The following is a 10833-nucleotide window of genomic DNA, read 5'->3' as shown; positions in this document are numbered from 1 at the left end:
AAGTGAAATGATGATTTTATTAGTTAAGTTGTATTTGTATCCGAGTCTGGACTTATTGTATATAACTCTTTGGGATCTAAGTATTATATCTAGGTACTTGGATCTTATGATAAACTTTTCTAAAAGTCCTCTAAATTTCTTAACTTCACATTTCAAGATGGAATTCTCTTCCTCAAGTTTTGTAACTTAAGTTGAGTTTCCATGTTGAATTTGTTCAGTTGAGGAATTTAAGTTAAGTTGTTCCTTAAGCTCTTGATTTTTTCTAAGGAGCAATTTAACTTATTTTCAGATTTAGTTAACTTACTGTTTAAGCATGCAATGATTTTAAAAAACTTTACAATTAATTTAAATTCTACCTCGTTGGAACATTCTGAAATGAATATAGATTAATGACTTTACTCATATTTGGACTCATCTTCTTGGTCTAATTCGCTTTCTGACTTGGGTCAAGTTGATATTAATGCGAGATAGTTTGCTTGCTTTGGTCCTTCAGCATCTGGTTTTTTTGAAGAGGACTCATCCCGGGAGGCTTTGAGTGCATTTTTTCTTCTTCTTCTTGTCTTTTTGGATTTGTCTTCTTTTAGATTTTGACACTCGTGCTTGAAGTGACATTTCTTGTTGCATGCATAGCAGATGATGTTCGTCTTTGTGTTGTTGAATGTGGACTTGATCATCTTTTGTAAGTCCTTGGTGAAATCTTTCTTTTTTCTAATGAATATTTTTCTTACCATATTCACTAGTTGTTCCTCTTCATCTGATTCTTAGTTAGACTCATCTTCTAACTCAAGTTTGATTCATATTTTTGTCTTTACCTTTTTGGCAGAACCTGCAAGGAAAGCTATAGTACCTTTCTCGACCTGCTTTGAGTAAGTATGTTCATGTCATTCTAATTCACAAAAAAGTTCATCTAACTTTAATTTAGAAAGGTTCTTTGAAACTTTATAAGCATCTATTATAGATGCGCACAGTGCATTTCAAGGAAACGTGCTTAGATCATACCTTATTATATCCCTATTTTCTAGTTGGTGGTCGATCAGATGGAGTCCATTGGGGATGTCCTTAAACCTCACATGCAATTGTCTTGTGATATCTCCATCCTGTATTTTTATGTTAAATAAATTATTTAATAACAAATCCCGTTTAGTTACCTTGGAGCCCTTTGTGCCTTCGTGTCGCTAATCAGCTTGTCCTAAAGTGTTAGAGTGTATACTGAAAGCCTAAGCTTTTGTAAACATTTATTTTGAATAAAGAATCACATTTGGTCAAATTATCTACATTTGTTTATAGTTGTTCAAATAATTTATATTGTAGATAACATAGTATGTGGTGTCACATACAGAAGATGATGTTATCAGTACCTTATAAATTATAAACAGTAGCTCACGGCCAAAATGGAAAGGAACAAACCATTGGAAGGTCGTAGTGTAATTAGGAATTAGTTTATCTTAACTATATAATTACACTAGTACACTTAGAGTGTATTGAGTAAGACCATTAGATGTCGTTTCTTTTATACTGACTTTATAAAGGAACAAAGACCTGAGTTATTATGGAAGTGTGTGCTCTTAATCCTAATATAATAACAAGCACATATATTTGATATTTATTTCTTTAATTTATCAATGGGTGAGATTTAGTTCGATAAATCAATAAGCCCGATAAATTGGGAAATGATATCACTTATAGTGTGTGTTGTTGATTATAGAAGGAAACTGTGTCCTAATGATCTAGGTTGATAATGTCCCCAAGAAGAGCTCATAAGGATTGACATGTTAAACCCTGCATGTGGACTTAGTCCGACATGATGATAAGGTTGAGTGGTACTATTCTTGGACTAAGATATTAATTAAATGAGTTGTCAATAACTCACTTAATTAGTGGACATTCGACATCTTAAACACAGGGAGACTAACACACTCATAATAAGAAGGAGCCCAAAAATGTAATTTGGGATTGGTACGGTAGTTCAATAATAGTTCTCTAGTGGAATGAACTATTATTGATAAAATTAAGTTGTGTGTTCGGGGCGAACACGGGATGCTTAATTTTATCGGGAGACCAAAACCAATTCCTCCTCTCGGTCCCTATCGTAGCCTCTTATTTATAGAGTACTATACCCACCTATACCCACCTTCATACCCATGGTGTAGGGGTCGGCCAAGCTAGCTTGTGGATCAAGTTAGGGTCGGCCAAACCATTGGTTCATGGGTGGTCGGCCCTAGCTTGAACCCAAGCTTAGGTGGACGGCCCTATTAAATTAAAAAAGAATTTTAATTTTAAATTTTTCTTATGTGGAAGATATAATTTATAGGAGAGATTAAAAATTAAAATATCTCTTTTATAAGTTTCTACAAAAGATTAAAGAGAGAGATTAAATCTCTTTCCTTATTTGTAGATTTGAAAGATATTTTATTTTTCTTCTTTGTAAATTATTCACATGTTGAAAAATTAAAATTATAGAAAATTTTTTTTATCAACCATGAAGGGATTTTAAAGGAAAATTTTATTTTTTAAAATTTTCGAAGACAAATAAGGAATTTTTAATTATTGATTGAAAATTGTCTTGTTTGCTCTCCATGAGGTGGCCGACCATAACATGTTTAATTGGGAAATTTTATTTTATTTTTCTTAATTAATTCATGTCAAGGAAAGTTAAGGAAATTTTATTGTAATTAAATTTCCTTATTTGCCAAAGCTAAGGATTATAAAAGAGGGGGTTTTGGGAGCCTTGAAGGTGAACAACCTCTATTATTTTCTCCCTATTTTCTTCCTTGGTGTGGTCGGCCTCATCTTTTCTCTTCTCTCCATCCTTGTGGCTGAAACTTCCTTTGCTCTTGGAGATTAAGTGGTGGCCAGTTTCTAGCTTGGAGAAGAAGGAGAGAAAGTTTTCATCCCTTGGAACTTGGTTGGTTGAATCTCTTCATCCTTGGAGGTGCTCTTGTTGTGGCCGAACCTTGCAAGGAGGAGAAGAAGGTGCTTTGGTGGTTTCTCATCTCGGAAGATCGTTGCCCACACAACGTCCGAGGTTAGAAGAGGGATACGGTAGAAGACCTAGAGGTTTTTGCTTGCAAAAGAAAAGGTATACTAGTATTTAATTTTCGCATCATACTAGTTTTATCTTCGTGTAAAAATACCAAATACAAGAGGCATGCGATTCTAGTATTTCGAATTTGTTTTCGATATTGTGTTCTTTTATTTTTCTTTTCCTTGTGATTTGATTGTTCTTTTTGGTTGACCTAAAGTTATCTAAGGAAATTAAATATTAGCTTTCCTTAAAAGGCTTTGCCTAGGCGGTGGTGGTTGTTCCCATATCCAAGAAGGCCATGTGCCTCGCCATGCAGTCCTGGAAGCCAATTCTGGAAATTAATATTTAATGGAATTAATAACCTAGGTGATTTGGATCGAACGTGTTAAGTTCCGCAGGAGATCCAAGTCTAAACCTAAAAGAACAAGTAAATTAAACTTTGGATCAAACGTGTTAAGTTCCGCAGGCGATCCAAGTTTAATTTAAAAGAACGCATGGTAGCTAGGAAAGGTTCAGACCTTTGTACAAAATTTTTATACAATGGAACCATTAGGTTTTCCGAGTAGCAACCAACAATTGGTATCAGAGCTAGGGTTTTGCCTCTGTGTATTTGGTATTAGTTTAATTATGCACATGTCATACATAATTTAGGCAGGTTAATAGTAGGATGTGCTAACTTTGTGGATGCAGGATCCAACTATTATGGCTTATAGTTTTTATGTGTGTGATTGGACCCTTGGACATGTCAAGGGCATTTATTGTGTGTGCATGATTGTATTATAAAATACAGCAGGAGCTGTATTTAGTTTTATTAGGATTTTATTTTATTTTATCTAGTTACATGTACATTCCTTTTATGGAATATAGGATCGATGGATGTAAATTTTATTTTATGTTCGATCTAGTTTATATGTACATTCCTTCGAGGAATATAGGATCGAAAAATGTAAAATTCTATTTATGTCGCGGATCGAATCTTGCAAGGCGTGGAACCTTTTGAGGACCAGAGGCGCAGCGGAACAAGGAGCAAGATGGATGCGACATCTAGACCCGGTGGCGGTGGCCAAAGATGGCAGCAGCTAGGGTTGGCGACACACAGAGGACAGCAATAGATAAAAGTCATAATAGTTGAAAATTAGTTTTTCTATTTATTGTTTTTTATGTTGTGACTGTGTGTGCTTGTTAGTATGCATGTTAAGTAGGCTAGCATAGTCAAAATTCCTCATTTTTAAATAACTAAGTGGGAGAGGGATTTTAAATAAATTCCACGGTCTCCATTACTGGTTTGTAAGTGATGCAGACAAGCTTGCGCGTTGGCTCTGAGTGCCTTCCTCCATATCGGATGAGCTTGTTTGTGGATCACTAGAACAAACTTCCATTTTGGATGACTATAGGAAGTTAATTAAGAGCGTGTGATCTTCCCCATCGGAAGGGGCACAATCTTATTAATGGACTTAGTGTCAAGTAATGGTATACACTTAGGCACGTCTAATAGTATCCTCCCCATCGGAGTCACTACTATTATTCGTGTGACCAAAGGAAACCAACTATTAATTTTATTTGTCAAAAAGTTAGGTTGACAAGATAATAAAATTAATGAGTTAAACTCTCCTTTTACAAATGTTGAATTTGTATACGTCCACACTATCGTGGCATACAAAATTCTCGGTGTTTTGAGATGTTGGTTAATTTAAAATAGTATTGTTTGAGGAATCAATATTATTCTAAATTTAGAGTTCTGACTAAAAGTTATTTGTGATTCTTAGGATGACTTTCAACCCACTGACCATCATACTAAAAGAGAACAAACTTACTGGTCCTAACTGCATAGATTGGAAAAGGAACCTGGACATTGTTCTTACTGCTGAAAGCTATAAGTTTGTACTGACTGAACCTTGCCCTGATACACCCAAAGGTGAATCTACCTAAGAGGAGATTGAATATCATAGGAAATGGGTAAAAGAATGTGAGATGGCGCGGTGTTACATTTTGGCTTCAATGTCAAATGTATTGCAACATCAGCATCAAGATTTACCAACGGCCTATGATATTATGAACAATCTCAAGGAACTCTTTGGTCACCAGGATCGGGCCTCTAGGCAAGAAGCCATGAGAAAGATAATGACAGCCACCATGCAAGAGGGTACTCCCGTGAGGGATCATATCCTAAAGATGATGGCTTATCTAAATGAAATACAAATCCTTGGAGGAGAAATTGATGGGGAAACCCAGATCGATATGATCCTTCAAACACTACTTAGAAGTTTTGAGCAATTCCGCCTGAATTACAATATGAATAAAAGGGTATATTCATTGACGGAACTACTGACAGAACTTCAGGCAGCAGAAGGTTTGTTCCGTCATAATTCTCATATTCACTATGCTGAAAATGGTTCTACTTCTAAACCGAAAGGAAAGAAGAAGAAGAAACAAGTTAGCTCAGCAAAGAAAGTGAATAAATCTCAGAGTACAGGACCTAAAGCTGGAATGAAAAAGTCGAAGGGCAAGTACTTCATCTGCAAGCAGTCAGGGCATTGGAAGGCGGACTGTCCTCGTAGGAATCAAAACAACAAAGGCATATCTCATGCTCTAGTTGTTGAAACATGTTTAGCGGTGTTATCTATCAGCACCTGGTGTGTAGATACGGGAGCCACTGATCATGTCTTCAATTCCTTGCAGGGGTTCCAGGAAACCCGACGACTAACTGAAGGAGAGATTACCGTCTACATGGACAATGCTACTAAGGTGGCGGCTGTTGCAGTGGGAGACGTCTACTTATCTTTTAATAGGAATAGAAATTTGGATTTAAGAAATTGTCTTTATGTACACAGTTTTAGAAAGAATTTAATTTTAGTTTCTAAACTATTTTTGGATGGATATTCAGTTTCCTTTAGTAACGATGTAGTTATTAAGAGAAATAAAGTGATTATTTGTTCTGGTGCATTAGTTGACAATTTGTATACTTTAAATCCAATTTCTCCCACAAAGCATAATATGGAAATTAATAACACATCTTCTAACTCAAATAAGAGAAAAGAACCTTCGGAAATGAACCAAATATATCTTTGGCATCTAAGGCTTGGTCATATTAACTTAAGTAGGATTCAAAGGCTTATAGCCGATGGACTCTTAGGTTCATTAGAGTTGGAAAATTTTTCAACTTGTGAATCTTGCTTGGAAGGTAAAATGACCAAGAGGCCTTTCAAGGCCAAGGGGTATAGAGCCAAAGAAGTGTTAGAATTGGTTCATTCTGATTTGTGTGATCCTATGTCTGTCCAGGCAAGAGGTGGTTTTGAATATTTTGTCTCTTTTATAGATGATTATTCAAGATACGGATACATTTACCTAATGCGCCGCAAGTCTGAGTACTTTGATAAGTTCAAAGAATACAAGGTTGATGTGGAAAAATGACTAGGTAAAAGTATCAAGACACTACGGTCTGATCGTGGTGGCGAATACCTCTTAGGAGAGTTTAGGAATTACTTATCAGAGGCCGGGATTCAATCCCAATTGTCTACACCTAGTACACCCCAACAGAATGGTGTGGCAGAACGAAGGAATATGACTCTTATGAAGATGGTTAGATCGATGATGAGTTATTCAGAATTACCGAATTCGTTTTGGGGATATGCTCTGGAAACGACAACGCATATTCTGAACTTAGTACCTTCTAAATCAGTTTCTTCAACTCCCACAGAATTGTGAAATGGACGAAAACCCAGTCTAAGACATATTCAGATTTGGGGTAGTCCAGCACATGTGCTGAAACCAGATGCTGATAAGTTAGAATCTCATACAGAAGTTCGCATGTTTGTGGGTTATCCCAGAGGAACGAAAGGTGGTTTATTTTATAGTCCTAAAGACCAGAAGATTATTGTTAGCACCAATGCCCAGTTTTTAGAAGAAGACTATATAATGGATCACAAGCCTAGTAGCAAAGTTGTTCTAGAAGAACTTAGAGAGGACACGTCTACTTTAGTACCAATAGTACAAGATGTAGTACCACAAGAGACTGCAACACGTGTCACACATGATACACAACCACAGACAGTGTCTCGTCGTAGTGGGAGAGTGGTGAGGGAACTTGAGAGATTCATGTTTTTGGGAGAGTCTTCGGACTTGATCCCGGGTAAATATGAACCTAATCCCCGTACATATGACGAAGCACTCCAAGATATAGATGCAGCATCTTGGCAAAAGGCAATGAATTCTGAAATAGAGTCTATGTACTCTAATAAGGTCTGGGAGCTTGTAGAACCACCCGATAGTGTAAAAGTCGTTGGATGCAAGTGAATCTACAAAAGGAAAAGAGGGACAGACGGGAAGGTAGAAACCTTCAAAGCTAGGCTTGTTGCGAAAGGGTACACTCAGAAAGAGGGAATCGATTATGAGGAGACCTTTTCACCGGTAGTCATGCTTAAGTCTATCCAGATACTCTTATCCATTGCTGCTCATATGGATTATGAGATTTGGCAAATGGATGTCAAGACAGCTTTCCTTAATGGAAGTCTTGAAGAGAACATCCATATGAAGCAACCAGAAGGGTTCATTGAAAAATGCAAAGAGCATCTAGTGTGCAAGCTCAATCGGTCCATTTATGGACTGAAGCAAGCTTCAAGGTCTTGGAACATCCGGTTTAATGAAGTAATCCAGTCATATGAATTTATTCAGTGTCCGGATGAGTCTTGTGTATACAAGAAGTGTAACGAAAATGTGGTGGTATTTATTGTACTATACGTAGATGATATTTTGTTAATTGGAAACAATGTCAAGGTATTATCGGACGTAAGGGTATGATTGTCCAAATAATTTGATATGAAGGATTTAGGAGATTGTGCACACATTCTTGGGATTAAAGTTATAAGGGATCGCAAGAAAAGAATGTTGTGTTTGTCCCAAGCTTCATATATAGATACAATCCTTGCTCGTTTTAGCATGCAAGACTCCAAGAAAGGTTTCTTACCTTTTAGGCATGGAGTAGCTCTATCTAAAGAGATGTCTCCGAAGACATCAAAGGAGATAGAGGACATGAAAGCAGTTTCTTATGCTTCGGCTGTAGGAAGCCTTATGTATGCAATGCTATGTACGAGACCTGATATCTGTTTTGCCATGGGCATGGTCAGCAGATATCAGAGTAACCCTGGACAAGGATATTGGACTGCGATAAAGCATATATTAAAGTACCTGAGAAAGACTAGAGATTATATGCTAGTTTACCAAGTAGACGATTTGCTCCCTGTGGGTTACACGGATTCAGATTTCCAATCAGATAGGGACAACAGTAAGTCTACATCAGACTATGTGTTTACTTTAGGAGGTGGAGCCATTGCATGGAGGAGTGTTAAGCAGAAATACGTTTCGGACTCAACCATGGAAACTGAGTTTGTAGCAGCCTCTGAGGCAGCTAAAGAAGCAGTATGACTCAGGAATTTTCTAGTGGACTTAGATGTGATTCCTGGTTTGCCCAAAATCATCACAATTTATTGTGATAATTGCGGTGCAGTTGCAAACTCGAAGGAACCACGAGCCCATAAGACAAGTAAACATATAGAGCGCAAGTACCACCTGATACGAGATATCGTGAAGCGAGGAGAAGTTGTCATCGCCAAGATTACATCAGCAGATAACCTGGCAGATCCTTTCACTAAGGCCCTTCCAGCAAAAGCTTTCGATCGGCATGTGGAAGGAATGAGAATCAGATGTATGACAGAAGATATGGCAGCTTAGTCATTAGTATAAGTGGGAGATTGTTAGAGTGTATACTGAAAGCCTAAGCTTTTGTAAACATTTATTTTGAATAAAGAATCACATTTGGTCAAATTATCTACATTTGTTTGTAGTTGTTCAAATAATTTATATTGTAGATAACATAATATGTGGTGTCACATACAGAAGATGATGTTATCAATACCTTATAAATTATAAACAGTAGTTCATGACCAAAATGGAAAGGAACAAACCATTGGAAGGTCGTAGTTTAATTAGGAATTAGTTTATCTTAACTATATAATTACACTAGTACACTTAGAGTGTATTGAGTAGGACCATTAGAGGTTGTTTCTTTTATACTGACTTTATAAAGGAACAAAGACCTCAGTTATTATGGAAGTGTGTGCTCTTAATCCTAATATAATAACAAGCACATATATTTGATATTTATTTCTTTAATTTATCAATGGGTGAGATTTAGTTCGATAAATCAATAAGCCCGATAAATTGGGAAATGATATCACTTATAGTGTGTGTTGTTGATTATAGAAGGAAACTGTGTCCTAGTGATCTAGGTTGATAATGTCCTCAAGAAGAGCTCATAAGGATTGTCATGTTAAACCCTGCAGGTGGACTTAATCCGACATGATGATAAGGTTGAGTGGTACTATTCTTGGACTAAGATTTTAATTAAATGAGTTGTCAGTAACTCACTTAATTAGTGGACATTCGACATCTTAAACACAGGGAGACTAACACACTCATAATAAGAAGGAGTCCAAAAATGTAATTTGGGATTGGTGCGGTAGTTCAATAATAGTTACTGACATGGTAATCGCTTAAGGAGAAACTTAAACGATTAAGGCGCCCGAGGTAACCCTAGAAAAGGGGTTTTCGTGACCGTTCTCCACAACAACACTAAAATCAGTTCTTGGAGCTAAGTGCTATTGCATTTACTTCTACCAAGAGGCAGATTTGAGCAATAAGAAGAGAGTAAGCTAAGATTTAAATGTTGTAATCTCGTGTAAAATTTTATTGTATTTATTTTTGCTCTTCTTGGTATATTTTATGTTGTGAGCTTATCTGAGACTTCTCCGCCTCTGGATTGTTTTCAAGAAGGAGTGTTTTCATAGTGCAAATGTGTGCATTGTGTGGATCATTGGATTAGTCACCTTAAAGAGATGGATATTAAGTAAATTCTTGTGTTAGTATTAGAGAATTTTTTACTTCAAGTATTCCGTTGCAACTTATCTTCTTCGAAGCAAGAGAAGCTATTCACCCCTTCTCCCCCTCTAGCTCCCCTTGATCCCATCGCTAGCGACGTGGATCAACCACAAGGAGAAGCTCGTTCATGGGTCCTTAGCGTATCATATCTACCCATGGAGCGGTGCTTTCGATAGTGAGCGATTCAGTAGCGATAACGACTAGCAAAAAAAGGACAAGGTTTGAAACGAAGAGGTATCATTCATATGCACATCCGTGTGCACTATATATATATATATATATATAATGTAAATATTATATTCTAAATTCAAAATCATAAACATAAATTCTAAATCTTAAAAAAAAAATATTAAATCTTAAATCCTAAACTTAAAAAAAAAACTTAATGCACACGAATATGTGCCATAAGGTAAGTACAGTAATCTTTTTGTATAAATTAAATTGCTGAGATGATGATAGTTATCAATGCCTCTGGATGACTGGAAATCAAGTTGCCATTACAGGACAAAATCTAATGGCCAATCTAGCACGCGATTCAAAATTAAATATTTAAAGAAATGAAAGTAAATAATTTTTAATTTTCAATAATTAGACGTAGCAATAAATAGTCGGTGAAGAATTTCATCCGTCATTTGTTGAGATTTGTTTATATTTGGTAATTTTCGTGGCTTTACAATTTTTAGTATTTAATAATAAAGAGAGATTGGAACACAATAATCGGCTCTCTAATGACTCAGCATCAAAATCAATCAACACGGCATTAAAATGAAATGTCAAATAGCATCTCTATTCTGTATAGTAAACCTTTTACAAATATTTATTCTTTATCACATCACTGTCATCTAAAATTAAAAACCTTACTCTTAAACTTCTTC

Source organism: Zingiber officinale, chromosome 8A (assembly GCF_018446385.1).
Source record: "Zingiber officinale cultivar Zhangliang chromosome 8A, Zo_v1.1, whole genome shotgun sequence".
NCBI classification, from domain to species: domain Eukaryota; kingdom Viridiplantae; phylum Streptophyta; class Magnoliopsida; order Zingiberales; family Zingiberaceae; genus Zingiber; species Zingiber officinale.
This window is presented reverse-complemented; position numbering follows the sequence as displayed.